At 55.4% G+C, this 13450-nt stretch overlaps 1 protein-coding gene across 3 annotated transcripts in view; it reads left to right on the forward strand.

The window, feature by feature from the left end:
• The window catches only part of KCNAB2 (potassium voltage-gated channel subfamily A regulatory beta subunit 2), a 95723-nt gene that overhangs the window by 14623 nt on the left and 67650 nt on the right, over positions 1 to 13450 (forward strand). For 2 of the 3 annotated variants that reach the window (XM_055419431.2, XM_088845415.1), the window contains exon 1: positions 12270 to 12424. The exons of the other annotated variant lie outside the window; for it this stretch is intronic. The gene's annotated coding sequence lies outside the window, so the exon portion shown is untranslated. Of the gene's footprint in view, positions 1 to 12269; positions 12425 to 13450 lie in introns of those variants that run through there. 3 annotated transcript variants of the gene reach the window in all.

The following is a 13450-nucleotide window of genomic DNA, read 5'->3' on the forward strand; positions in this document are numbered from 1 at the left end:
ATGTGCCTGCACATGCTCAGCAGCTCAGTCACGTTCCGACTCTTTGTGACCCCATGGACTGTAGCCCACCAGACTCTTCTGTCCATGGGATTTCCCAGGCAAGACTACTGGAGTGGGTTGCCATTTCCTCCTCCAGGGATCTTCCCGACCCAGAGATCGAAATCCACATCTCCTGGAAGATTCTTTACCACTGAGCCACTTGGGAAGCCCCAGTCCAAGATAACATGCCTTAATTATATGTGCAATGTCCTTTTTGATGCAGAAGGGCATATTCAGCCATACCAGGGATCAGGACTTTGACATGTCTTTTGATGGGCGGGTCGGGAAGATCCACTGGAGAAGGGATAGTCTACCTACTCCAGTATTCTTGGGCTTCCCTGGTGGCTCAACTGGTAAAGAATCCACCTGCAATGCAGGAGACCTGGGTTCAATCCCTGGGTTGGGAAGATCCCCTGGAGAAGGGAAAGGCTACCCACTCCAGTATTCTGGCCTGGAGAATTCCATGGACTATATAGTCCATGGGGTCGCAGAGTCAGACACAACTGAGCAGTTTTCACTCCACTTCACTTCTTTGATGGGCAGGGACATGGTTTGAGCCACTACAGCAGGTTTCTGCCACTGATTCCCACCACCGACCCCAGAGCCCCCTCTGTGGTTTTCTTTCTTGTCTTCTGATTCTTCGTCATTGAGACGGACTGCACATCAGGTGTTACTGTCTATAGGGCAAGAGTGGAAGGGTGGCGGGTGGACCTGAGGTTGAGCTGGGTTGAGTTGGATCACCCTGCTGGAAAGCCAGCAGTTGCACCCAGAGCCGGGGCCCACAATGAGGAATGGGATCCAGAATGGAGTCACCCTGCCCATAGCTGCCAGTGTACTTAGAGGGAGGAGTCCCCTCCTGGCCTCAGAGCAGTGGACAAGCAGCCTGGGGAGGCCTCACGGAGCACACCTGTGGGTGACAGGGTGAGCAGGTGAGACAGGACAGCGTGTTCCATCAAGGGCAGATGGGAGGCACTCAGAGAGGTCCCCCTTTTCAGGATGCGAGCCTGTGCCTCCCCAGGGAGGTGCAAGTTTATGCTACAGCATTTAGGGGTCCCGGATCCATCAGACACTGGCGAGCAGCCTTTTTCTCAGCCTCCCTATTCCCTCTACAAAAGGCACCAAGGTCTGTCCCCCAGCGTCTCCTAAGGGTCACCATTAAAATCCACCTGAATTCCAGGGGTCCAGCACCGCCGTGTGTGTGATCATGCGAAGTTCCAGGTATCAGCCATGGATAGTCAGCCTCATGCTGTGCCAGGCACTGTGCCAAGTACAGGGGAGGGGCTAGCTGGACACGGTGGCCAGAGGTCACCGGAGCAGGACTGGCCAGAAGTAGGTGGCCCCCATCCCCACAGACCACCACCAGCCCCTCAGTGTTACCACCACGGGTGAGGTGAGAACACCCACCACTCCCCAAGGCCTCCCGGCCCCGGGTCATCCAGAGCCCCAGAGAGAGACTCTAGCATGCCTGGGGGAGGGGACTGGGGACTGTGTGTCCAGGGACTGCTTGGTGGCACAAGAGGGCGCCAATGCGTCCACTTAGATTGGAGAGACCGGCTTTGAGACTGCCTGTCTGGGGGAGCACCAGCATGCCTGCCTATCCCTTCTGCTGCCATCCTGGGGGGTAAGCAGTTAAAAAACCCACCCCTCTCCCCAGACCAGGGAAGCAGCTTGGAGCTGCTTCATCCATCCGCCTGCCGAGAGCTGGGGCCGCCTCTGCTCTCTCCCGTGTCATCTGCTGAGTCAGGCTTTGAATCACTGGCAGCGGGAGGCGGGGTTGGGGGGTCCTTCCTCCCTACCCCCAACTCTGTGTTTTCCTCCCACCTTGACTTAGCTGGAAAGACCCTAGTCCACTGTGATAGGAGATGAGACGTTTCTCTGTCCCTTCTGTTCTCTTTCCCCCTCGAAGAGTGGAGAAAACCAGGTTCACTGTCGGTCTGATCACTTGGGGGGAGGGGATGCGTGTGCTTGGACCTCCTGCTCCCCGCCCCGCAGTCCTTGGGCTCATTGATTATCCCGCTCAGAGGTGGATGCAGAGCCTCTGTCTCTGACGCCCCAGCCAGGTGCTCGCAGTACTGCAGACTCAGCCAACTGACTGGAGATGCGCACCGTGCTGGTCGCACGGTGCCCTGGGCTCAGTTCTGCCCGTGGGGTGCTGCCTGGAGTCCTCTGAGATTGCACGGCCACTCCTCAGGGACCTGGTGAGTGGTGGGGCAGGGGGAGTCCAGCCTCACCCAGATCTTCTCACCAGCACTGGTGGGGAGGGAACCCTGGAGGTGGGCCATTTAGACCTGCAGCTCCTTTTCTCTTTGGGATGAAGGGTAGGGCTTGGATTTCACAAGGAAAGGCCCTCCAGGCAGTCATTTGAGTCCCTGCTTTGCAGCAGGAAGCCGCTGTCCCCCTGATGGTGACCAGCACAGGGGACAGAGCTCTCTGGTCCCACTGTTCTTTATGTTTAAGACCCTCTCCCGGCTAAGGACAAGCTCCTGACACCAGAATGGGGGAGAGATGCTCTCCTCATGAAAAGAGAGCCGGGGTGGGGAGTGTTGGGGGCACAGCTCTGCCCCCCAGCATGCCCCCACTCAGATCTCACACTGTGTGGGGCCCCCCAACCCCAAGCCTCGTCCAAGGGACTGCTTCATGTGGGCTGCCTGGTGGGGAGATGCCTGTTGACTTGATCGTGTCCTGGCTTCCCAGAGGAAGCAGCCCCTCCTCCATCGCTCTGGGAGCATCCACTGAGGCAGGAGGGAGAGGAGAGCAAACACACCCCTGCGTGCAGTTCATCCCAGAGGAGGTGGGAACAGGCCCAGCCCTTCTGCCTCCCCCCAGAGGTATGGGGCACACTCTCTGAGGCTATGTTTGAAATGTTCTCTGGCTGGATGTCTGTGTCACCCAGATGGCTCTCAGGACCTTGTGGCCATCACCGCCTACCTGGTGGAGACCTGAGTCCTTTGTCTTCACTGGCCCTGTGGAGCATCTGCTTTTCAGAGCAGCAGGAGGCTGCCCGGGGCTGGCCTGGGACATTGACCATGAGGTTGCAGGCCCTTCCACATGTGGAGCTCGGTGCCACCTTCCTGGACTGGCCAGGGTGGCACGTGCAGGCAGTGGAAGGAGAGGGCTTCCCTGGCATGTCTTGGGGGTATGTGAGCGGACAGCAGACCTTGGGCTGCTGGGCTGATAGAGTGGGCCCATGTGTGCGTCTGTGTGTGTATGCACACGTGCTTGTGTGTGTACACACACACACACCTTCAGAGGCACATCCCCCACCCAGACCTTCACTGGAGCACTTCCCCAGGGCTGGCCTGGAGCACTCCATCCTGCTGGGGTTCTGGTCTCTCCCTAGACTGTCTGGATAAACTTCCTATAATGGGAGGAACTCTGATACACTTTCACAAAGGGGGATTTAAAATTAGTTCTTAAAAACAGAAAGAACTGCATGCGACCCGGAATGCACTTTGCCCTGTGCAATCTCTGCACCTCCTCCTGGGATTTCTGGAGATGAGATTCCGAGGCCACAGACTCAGGAAGCACTGTCTCTCCTGCACTCTGGTCCCCCTGTCTCTCTGTCTGTCTGTCTGTCTCTGTCTTTGGCAAGTATTTCCACACCCCAGCCACCGGCCTTTCATCTGCTGCTATGAGTCATATGTGCACACAGCCAGATCTGTTTCTGAGTTTGCATTTCTCTTTTAACTGGTTAAACTTTCTTCTTAAATAAGCTTATTTTGAAATGAAACTCGCTGTTCCTGCAGTCAAGGGAAAGCCAACATTACTTGTCATAATTCAGAGATTACTAGAAAAATAAGTAGATAAATTTTAGATTCAAGAACTATCTGAAGTGTGACCAGAACACACAGACTTTGAAAAATCCCTGTCTTGGGGATCCCATAGGGATTATTTTCTGGGAACTGGGGGATTGCTGCCTGCCCCTCCCCCTCCAATCATCCCCATCCCCCAGGTCACAGGTGGAATACCTGGTCCAAGGTTATTCATGTTCCAAGGGCAAGTTAACGAGTCCTTCCTCATCCCTGCTCAGGTGAATAAAAGGGGTGGGAAAGCCTGAGGTGGGGGGTTGGGCAGGTAGTACATTGGCCTCTCATATTCCCCAGTTGGATTTAGGCAAGAGAGGGAGATTTTATTGGAGATGAGAGTGCCCAGGGGCTGGGCTGGTATTCAAATGTCAAAGATTTAGACCAGAAAGCTGCAGGGAGCGTTGGCATGGGGCTCATGGGCATGGAGGTGAGAACTTAAGCTCAGAGCATTGTTCAGCAAGGGGGATTCCAAAGTAGCAGTGCTTGGAGGAAGAGGAGGCAGCCTGGGGTGAAGGTGGAGGGTGTGATAGAAGTGGAAGTTGTAGAGGTGGTGGAGGTGGAAGTGATGAAGATGAAAGTGATGGAGGTGATGGACATGAAGGTGGTAGAGGTGATGAAAGTGAAGGTCATGGAGGAGGTGAGAGGTGATGAAGGTGAAGGTCATGGAGGTGGTGGAGGTGATGGACATGAAGGTGGTGGAGGTGATGAAGGTGAAGGTCATGGAGGAGGTGAGAGGTGATGAAGGTGAAGGTCATGGAGGTGGCAGAGGTGATGAAAGTGAAGGTCATGGAGGAGGTGAGAGGTGATGAAGGTGAAGGTCATGGAGGTGGTGGAGGTGATGAAGGTGAAGGTCATGGAGGTGGCAGAGGTGATGAAAGTGAAGGTCATGGAGGAGGTGAGAGGTGATGAAGGTGAAGGTCATGGAGGTGGTGGAGGTGATGAAGGTGAAGGTCATGGAGGTGGTGGAGGTGATGGACATGAAGGTGGTGGAGGTGATGAAGGTGAAGGTCAGGGAGGTGGTGAAAGGTGATGGACTCATATGAAGGTGGTGGAGGTAGTGGCGATGGAGGTGGTGGAAGTGAAGATGGTGAAGGTCATGGAACTGGAGGAGATGATGAAGGTGGAGATGGTAGAGATGGTGTGTGAGTGTATATACATGTTCACACATGCATATACATGTGCTCTATGTCCGTGCATGCATGCCTGCCTCTGTCCATGTGTCATGAACCAGGGATTACCCTGGTCAGGAACTCCAGACCTGATAGAGACTGTCAAGTCCAGTGATGGCCTGCTATCCCAACCTGGGCCTGTGTGGGCTGCACTCTCCCACCATGAAACCCCTTGGAGGAGGCTCCGAGGTTTCAGGAAGAAGGAGCACATGATCGTGCTGAATGGGCGTGACCTGCCTGCACGTGTTCAGCACCACCATGTCCCAGGACAAAGGATTCCCCAAGGAATGAGACCGACCCAGTGGCTGCCCTCTGGACTCACCGTTTCTGGTTGGGGGACAGCCAGGTGGTGTCTCCACAGGTTAAGGTACAAGCTCCTCAGGAAATGCACATGCTGACATGATGGACTGGCCCCTGGAGAGGTGACATCTGAGTGGGGACACACAGTAAGAGTGTCCTGGGCAGAGGGGTGGCACCTGCCAAGGCTCAGTGGCAGAAGAGAGGGGAGGAGGACCCCAGCCCCACATGGGTGTTCCATATACTCCTCGGACTGGACGCAGCCACCACCAGTCTCCAGAACACCCCCAACCTGCTGCACCCCGCCATCTCGGGAGCTGGCAGTTCTTCTGCAGAAACCTGAGGGTCACCCTGCACCCCCACCTTCCTCTAAGGCCTCACATCCACCCACGAGCTGACCCCTTGGTTTCCACCTCCTGACTCCACCGGCCACCCCAGCCTGGGCCTCCCCAGCTGCCACCTGGATCATCACTGGTCTCCTAATGAGACCTCCCGCCCGACTCTGCCCTTTGTCCCTCCACCCTGTCTACTCTCACCCTGGAAAGCACGCTGTCTCACCCTTGTAGGGAGGAGGTGTTTGACTGTTCCTCTCTGCTGGGGGCAGCGCAGGGCTGTGGTTCTGAGGAGGGACCCCCAGGGCTGTTGGGGGGCCATGGCCAGACTGACTTAACCGCCCTGAGCCTCAGTTTCCCGGCCATCACCAGGGATGGGTAATAAGCATTACAAGCCTCACAGGGTGTGGGGTGAAGGCTAAATGAGTGAGTGCACATGGAAGCCTTTATCGCGGCTCCTCGAACCTCTGCACTTGGTTCCCAGCAGCTTGGACTGGTCCTCACCCAGGGATGAAGTCAAGGATGCTGCTCAGGTGCACGTCTGGTACCTTCTCCATCCACACCCCTCAGAGGACACTCAGGTGTCCTGGACCCCAAGCTATTCAAAGCCCAGTGTCAATGCAGGATGCTGCAGGCCCAGCCTTTCCCCAGGACTGGACGGGTCACTATGTCGAGGAGAGTGACGCAAGGCCGCAGGCCGGAGCTCGAGGGCAGGTAGCCCCATCTCCGACGGCACCTTCCAGGTGCCATGTTGAGGTACCACAAGCAGGATTTTAAAATTCTACATTTATTTCGTCTCAGTGCAGGAGCGGGAAAGAGAACACACAGTCTGTGTGAGCAACCCAAATCAAAAATAAATGAGGCAGGAAGAGGAACCAAAAATAGTCAACATCAGAGGCAGCAGCCTGCAACGGTGGCCAGCTGTCCCCAGCGAGCGCTTGGGAGGGCGGCTTTATGTGTATTACTAGGAAAAGATTAATCAGGCCTGCAGTCCAATGATAAATCAGAATTACTAGCAAAGTAAAAGAGGTTAATGAGGACTCAGGGGGCACAGCACCTCTGTGCCTTCTCCCCTCCTCCCCAGCACCCCCACCAGGCAGTGGGGGGATGGGCTTGACGAGCAGGCAGCATGAGAGCCATCTACAAGTGAGGGGGCCCCCTTCCTGACCAGACTGTCCCCACAGAAGGACAGAGCAGAGCCGCGAGTGCCGTGGACTTCGTAAGGACCCGCACTTCCATCTCTTTTTGGTGGACGTCACCCCTTTTCATAGTCGTTCAGTCACTCAGTCATGTCCAACTTTTGTGACCCCTCGGACTGCAGCACGCCAGGCCTCCCTGTCCATCACCAACTCCTGGAGTTCACTCAAACTCATGTCCATCGAGTTGGTGATGCCATCCAGCCATCTCATCTTCTGTCGTCCCCTTCTCCTCCTGCCGTCAATCTTTCCCAGCATCAGGGTCTTTTCTAATGAGTCAGCTCTTCGCATCAGGCAGCCACACGGAGCTTCAGCTTCAGCCTCAGTCCTTAGAGATCAAATTTCTGCAAACTATGACCTGAGGGCCAGATCCAACCCACCACCTGTCTTTTGTTTTGTTTTTTTTTTTTTAAGACTTTTTTGATGTGGACCATTTTTAAGATCTACTGAATTTGTTATGATATTGCTTCTGTTTTATGTTTTGGGGGAGGGGGCTTGGCTAAGAGGCATGTGGGATCTTAGCTCCCAAACCAGGGATTGAACCCACATCCCCTCCATTGGAAGGTGAGGTCTTAAGTACTGGCCCACCAGGGAAGTCCCTGTTTTTGTAAGTAAAGGTTTAGTGGAGTTTTGGGGGCAGTTTTTTGTTTGTTTTTTCCTTTCTTGGCCGTGCCTCTCGGCAAACAGGATCTTATTTCCCCAACCAGGGGTTGAATCCGTGTCCCCTGCAGTGGAAGCTCAGAGTCTTAACCAATGGCCTGCCAGGGAAATCCTATAAATAAAGTTTTATTGACACACAGCCACACCTTCTCATTCACAAATTGTCTCTGGCTGCTTTCACAGGGCAGAGACTCACAAAGCCCAAAATATTGCCCTCTGGCCCCTCACCGCACAGGTTTGTGGTCCCCACCATAGATATCTCTCATCAGATGCTCCAGCATCCAGAGAGGTATCCAATCCATCAAAAGACATCTCCCAACAATGGGGGTTGGTTTGGTGGTGTTTCGGTTTGCTGATGTTGCTTTGGGCTTTGGAGATGTCGTTTAAGTCAAAAAAGATCCTGCAGTAATTTGCTTTCTCTCGTGCAAGGAACATCTTTGGGGCAGACACATTTGTGTCACATGATTAACCTCAGACCCCAAAGGTTAACAACCGCAGGAAAGCCGTGGGCCCGACCTGCTGACCACCCTCCCTGCTCTGTTCCCCGGGCATCTGAGGGGGAGGAGCAGGTGGGCCCCCACAGGCCAGGGCTGAGCAGGTCCTCTTGGGGGTCCTCTTTCCTGTGATGTCCTTGGGGCCCACCCCCCACTCCACGAGTCACACAGAGTCCTTTCAAACCTTGAGCCTTGCAACACGTCCACCACTTGGAAAGGAAAGGACCCTTTAGACAGACTGTAGTGCCCAGTCATGATTCTGAGTAAGCGTTTTCTCGTGGCCTGTGTGGAGCACTTGGGAAGTTTGCATAACACGTCACCGGGGAGGTATCTCCCAGGAAGAGAAGAAAACCCACAAGGAGCTTTTCAGCCGCGAAGGTCTGCATTTCTGTGACACCTCCAGGAGACCCCTCACTCCTGACATGACTTGGGTGGGGACTACAGGACGTAGAGCTCGAGTGACCTGGTGGTGAATCCCCCAGCCCATGACCTGGGGCCCCTCCAGGCACCAGCGTCAACAAATACACCTCCTGCATTTGTCCCCCACCCCAAGAGAGGTTTTGAACAGAGCTGAGCAAAACGCTACACATTACACCGCCTTTGAGATGACTCTGCTTCTGGGTATCAGTTAATAAACTGGATTAGTGTCCAATCCCCGGAGAGGAGGTTGTGATCTCATATGCTGAAAACTCAACGGAATCCCAGAGCTGGCTTGAAAATCACCAAACCACCCAAGCTCACCTAACCACACAAGATGAAAGGGACCAAGAGCTCCCACGGGGGCCCGACTGAGCGCTTTCTGCGGTGACCTCACTCAATGAAGCACGACGTGGAGAGAGGTACTGCCCGAGACGTGGACCCAGGAAATAGATGTGTGCTCACAGTGATGGGGATGCAGTCCTGCTGGGGGGCGGGGGGGTCTGTGCCTCCCAAGGGTGTGTGAAGGTCGCCCAAAGCCCCTTTGTTCAAGGAGGGAGGTGTGGCCTGGGCAACTCCTAAAACAGGGCTCTTCAAACCTTTTCTACAGAGGATCAGAAAGTAAGCATTTTAGCCTTGCCGTCTCTGCAGCCTGTCCCAGCTTCTCAGCTCTGCCATGTGATGTGAGAGCAGTCATAGCTGTTACGTGAATAAGTGTTCTGGCCTGAATGTCTGTGTCCCCCAAAATTCATACGAAGAAATGAAGCGCTCAGTTGCTCGTTCATATCTGACTTTTTCTGACCCCATGGACTTGCAGCCTGCCAGGCTCCTCTGTCCATCAGTTCTTCCAGGCAAGAATACTGGAGTGGATTGTCAGTTCCTCCTCCAGGAGATCTTCCCAACCCAGGGACTGAACCTGTGTCTCCTGCATTGGCAGTGGTTTCTTTACCACTCGCCCCACCTGGGGATGTTAAAGCCCTAGTTCTCAATGGGATGCTCTTTGGAGTTGAGATCTTTGGGAGGTGATTGGGCTTCCCTGGTGACTCAGTCAATGAAGAATCTATCAGCAATACATGAGACCTGAGTTCAGTCTCTGGGTTGGGAGATCCCCTGGAGGAGGGCATGGCTACCCACTCCAGTATTCCATGGACAGAGGAGCCTGGCAGGCTACAGTCCATGGGGTCACAGAATTGGACATAACTGAACAAGTAACACTGGGTTTAGATGAGGTCCTGAGGATGGGGTCCCATGACAGTTTGGTGCCTTTACAAGAAGAAGAGACCCCAGCAAGCTTGTTCTCGGCCTCTGAGGACACAGGGAGGAGGCGGCCATCCTCAAAATCAGAGGAGAATCCTCAGCAAACACTAAATATGCCCACACTGGGATCTGGGACTTCCAGCCTCCAGAACTTTGAGGAAAAAATGTCTGCTGTTAACAGCCCCCGACCACCACATGTGGCATTTGTTGTGGCAGCTGACTGTGCATGGCTCTGCACCAATGAAAGTGTATTCATGGACACTGAGATTTGAATTTTATATAATGTTCATGTCCCATGAAATATTCTCCTCTTGTTTTTCTTCCAACCACTTAAAACACGTGAGAACTATTCTTAGCTCAGAGGCTGAAGAGCGGAAGTGGACCCTGTGGGTGGAAGTTACAAGGACGCAGACTTCAACTCCTCATTTTTAAAAAAAAAAAAAAGGACCTTTTTCATCATTTCAGTTGTCCCCAGAGGACTAATCTGCTTAGAGTTCCCCGCAGGTGGAGGTGTGTGTGGCTCAGCAACATGGGGGGTTTGCAGAGGAACTTGTGTCTCCAGGGCCCTGGACCCACTCTGTCCTTCTCAACCTTGGAAGCAAACAGGACACATGAACCCAGTTCTCCCACTACACTTGGGGGATGTGCCCACCACCCAGGGTCCTGACCCAAAGAAATGTGAATTACCATGAGGCAGATCTATTCAGCGCTTGCTGCTTAAGTTGTGAACACAGCTGGAACCCCTGTGAGGTCTGCCCTTAACTGGAGCATACTTGAGACACTCAAGACCCACCTGGCACTCCACCTTGGTCTGTGGTCAGACTGGGGGTGCAGAACAAGATGACCTGCTGCAGGTTACCCCATGCAGGCCACCTCCTGCCCCCTGCCCCAGCCTGAGACACCCCGCACCCTGCATCACTCCCTGTGCTGAAAATGGAGGTAGAGAACTTTCCCTGTGGTCCATGGATAAGACTCCATATGCTCCCAATGCAGGGGGCACAGGCTAGATCCCTGCTCAGAGGACTAAGATCCCACATGCCACAAGACACTGCCAAAAAGAAAAAGAAAACAGAGGCAGAACTCAGGAGGCAGCCACCTCGTGAGGAAGAAAAATTCCAGAAGATTCCCTTTCCACAAGGAAAGCAACATTTCCTGGATCCCCACCCCCCAACTGGGATTCTGCTGATAGACTGTGTCCCAGCCTCACCAGCTGGAAGATGACTCAGGAAGTGAGGCCCGTGGGTGGCCAGTGGGCCACTCAGCAACTCTGTCACGTTTATTGATCCAGCTCAAATCTATGGCTCAAACACGTCCACAGAGAAGCCCCTGAGACTAAATGATGTATCCTGAACTTTGAAGCCCAGCGTTTAGCGGTTGCCTGCCCTCCCACTTCCAAAGGAATGTCTTGAAGAAGCGTTGGCAGATGCTTGAAGAAAAACAATTTACTCTTAGGGGCTGGGAAAGAAGCTGCAGTTTGAGGCCTGACTCACTATGGCTTCCCTGGTGGCTCAGACGGTAAAGAATCCACCTGCAATGTGGGAGATGCAGGTTTGATCCCTGGGTCGGGAAGATCCCCTGGAGAAGGGAGTAGCTACTCCCTTCTTGCATGGAGTATTCTTGCCTGGAGAATCCCATGGACAGAGGAGTCTGGCAGGCTGTGGTGGCCTTGAGTAGCATTTAGTATTCATGGGCCTAGAGTCCTGACTGTAAAGGCACCCCCACCTTCGAGAGTTAAAGGCGGCAAGGGCTGTATGTGACTGGGGATACTCAGCCAAGGGGCTCTCCTCCCAAACCTCTCCCCAGGGCTTCTCTTTTTCTCTCTTTGCTCTCCCTCCCCGCTCCTCGCCCTCCTGTTCTCCCTTCAACACCGCTCCAGGCTGTTTACTTCTCCCTTCTCTTTCCCCTTTGTTTTCCGTCACCCTTCTGTGTCTTCATCCTGCTGGACTGCAGCAGCCTCAGAGCCCCGTGCCCACCCCCAGGACAGAGCGGGGCACACCCGGGGGGCTGGTGGAGGGAGAATTCGTGGTTGGGCGGGTGATGGGCCATGTCTGGGGCTGCAGATGCAGCACAGCACAGATGGAACATTCCATCCACACCCTTCCTCTGGCTCTCCCCCCCCCACCCCACCCCCAGGAAGGGGCATCCCCCTCATCTGTCCTCCCAGGCTGCCCCACCCCCACGGCACCTGCTGTGTCCTGGCACAGTGCTGGGACCAGGACTGGGATGTAAGTGAGAGGCAGATTCCTGCCCAGATTCACTGTCCCCCAGGGGGAGGGGGGGCGTCCTAGCAGTTCCTGACTCAGAGCACAGCTCTGGAATCAGCCCAGTCCTGGGTTCGAATCCTGGCCATAGGCCTGACCTCTGACCCTCAGGGTCATCATCCATGCAGCAGTAACCTCCCCACCCAGGGCTATGGGGACAATCAAATGAAGAGAAGAGGGTAGAAGGTGTGTAGCCCAGCCCTGGCACAAAGCTGGCACCAATAATCAGGAACTCTTTAACAGCCCCAGAGCTAGCTGGTGGCTGCCTGGCTGTATATCTGTCCCCACCCCCTGACAGAGAGGGGCCCTCTGGGCTGTCTGGGGCCCTCCTCAGGATGCGTCAGGGACTAGAAGCCACACCCTGTCTCGCCAAGCATCCTCCGCATTGTCGCTCACGCCACCAGCTTCCTGGTTGGCCCGTGGTCCCGCCGTGTTCACCTTCCACCTCGTACACACCAAGATGTTCTTGTCTCCGGCCATTCTGACCCGAGAGCAGGTACTCAGGGCGTTTCAGGGACTCTGCTTCCCAGGATGGGTTCTGTGCTTGAGGGGATGGCACCCCAGCTCCCTCTGCAGGGTTGGGGTGTTCCCCTGACTTCCAGGGTTCCTGGGCCCTGTGCCCCCACAGGAGTGGCTGCAGCTGGTGTGGGAGCTGCCCCTGTGGACTCCCTGCTGGACCCAGGCGGAGCTCACGTGGCCAGCTGTCACAGCAGCTGCAGGTGTCCCCCCTACCCACCCCGGAGAGACTGGCAAGCCTCCTCTGACCCAGTGACTGCTGGGCGGTGGGCGGGCGGGCGGGGCACGGCATGTGGCACCCCGTGGAGGTGTCTGACACAGCTCTACCTCCTGGGTGGCTGGCTTCTGCTTTCATCGCCCGGTCAAGGAGCTGCCAGAGATCAAGGGCGCAGTGGGGCCTCCTCTGTGGGGCCTGGGGAGTGAGGGGCCAGCTGCTGAGCAGCCCCAGCAGCTCCTGGAGAGGAGCCTTCCAGTCTGCAGTCTCCAGAAACCCCCTTGACCACCACCCCAGGCCCGGGTTCCCATCTCTGAGTAGAGAGTAATTTCACAGTCAGAAGGAGTGGGGGTCCTGCCTTAAAAGCGAAAGGGGCCCCATCCCTGCCCTCTCTTGGAGGGCAGTGTTCAGGGCAAGAGGGAGTGGCAGGAGGATCCCTTGGATCCCTTCCCCGCCCTTCAGGTCTGTCCTGGCAGAGCACCCGTGGTCACCACGTGGAGGGAGCACAAGGCAAGCTCCCTGGTGCCTAGGGGGCCTCCTCTGGGCCCGGAAAAGCACAGCCTCTCAGTACCTCCCTCCCCCACCTCGCTCTCCTCTCCACTCAGCCCCAGCAGGATATCGGTGCAGGCTGTGGTCACTGTGGGAGGCCAGGGCGGTGGGTGGGAAGGAGACCCTGAGCTTCCTGGACTGGGACAGGAAGGCTCTGACGGTCGCTGAATGAATGACCATGGGGAAGCCTTGGCCTGGGCGCTTGAGCAAGGTTATGGAGATTCCAGAGCACATGTGGGGGTT

The sequence above is a fragment of the Moschus berezovskii genome, chromosome 17 (assembly GCF_049115385.1).
Source record: "Moschus berezovskii isolate FMDL1 chromosome 17, NW_MosBer_1.0, whole genome shotgun sequence".
Classification (NCBI taxonomy): domain Eukaryota; kingdom Metazoa; phylum Chordata; class Mammalia; order Artiodactyla; family Moschidae; genus Moschus; species Moschus berezovskii.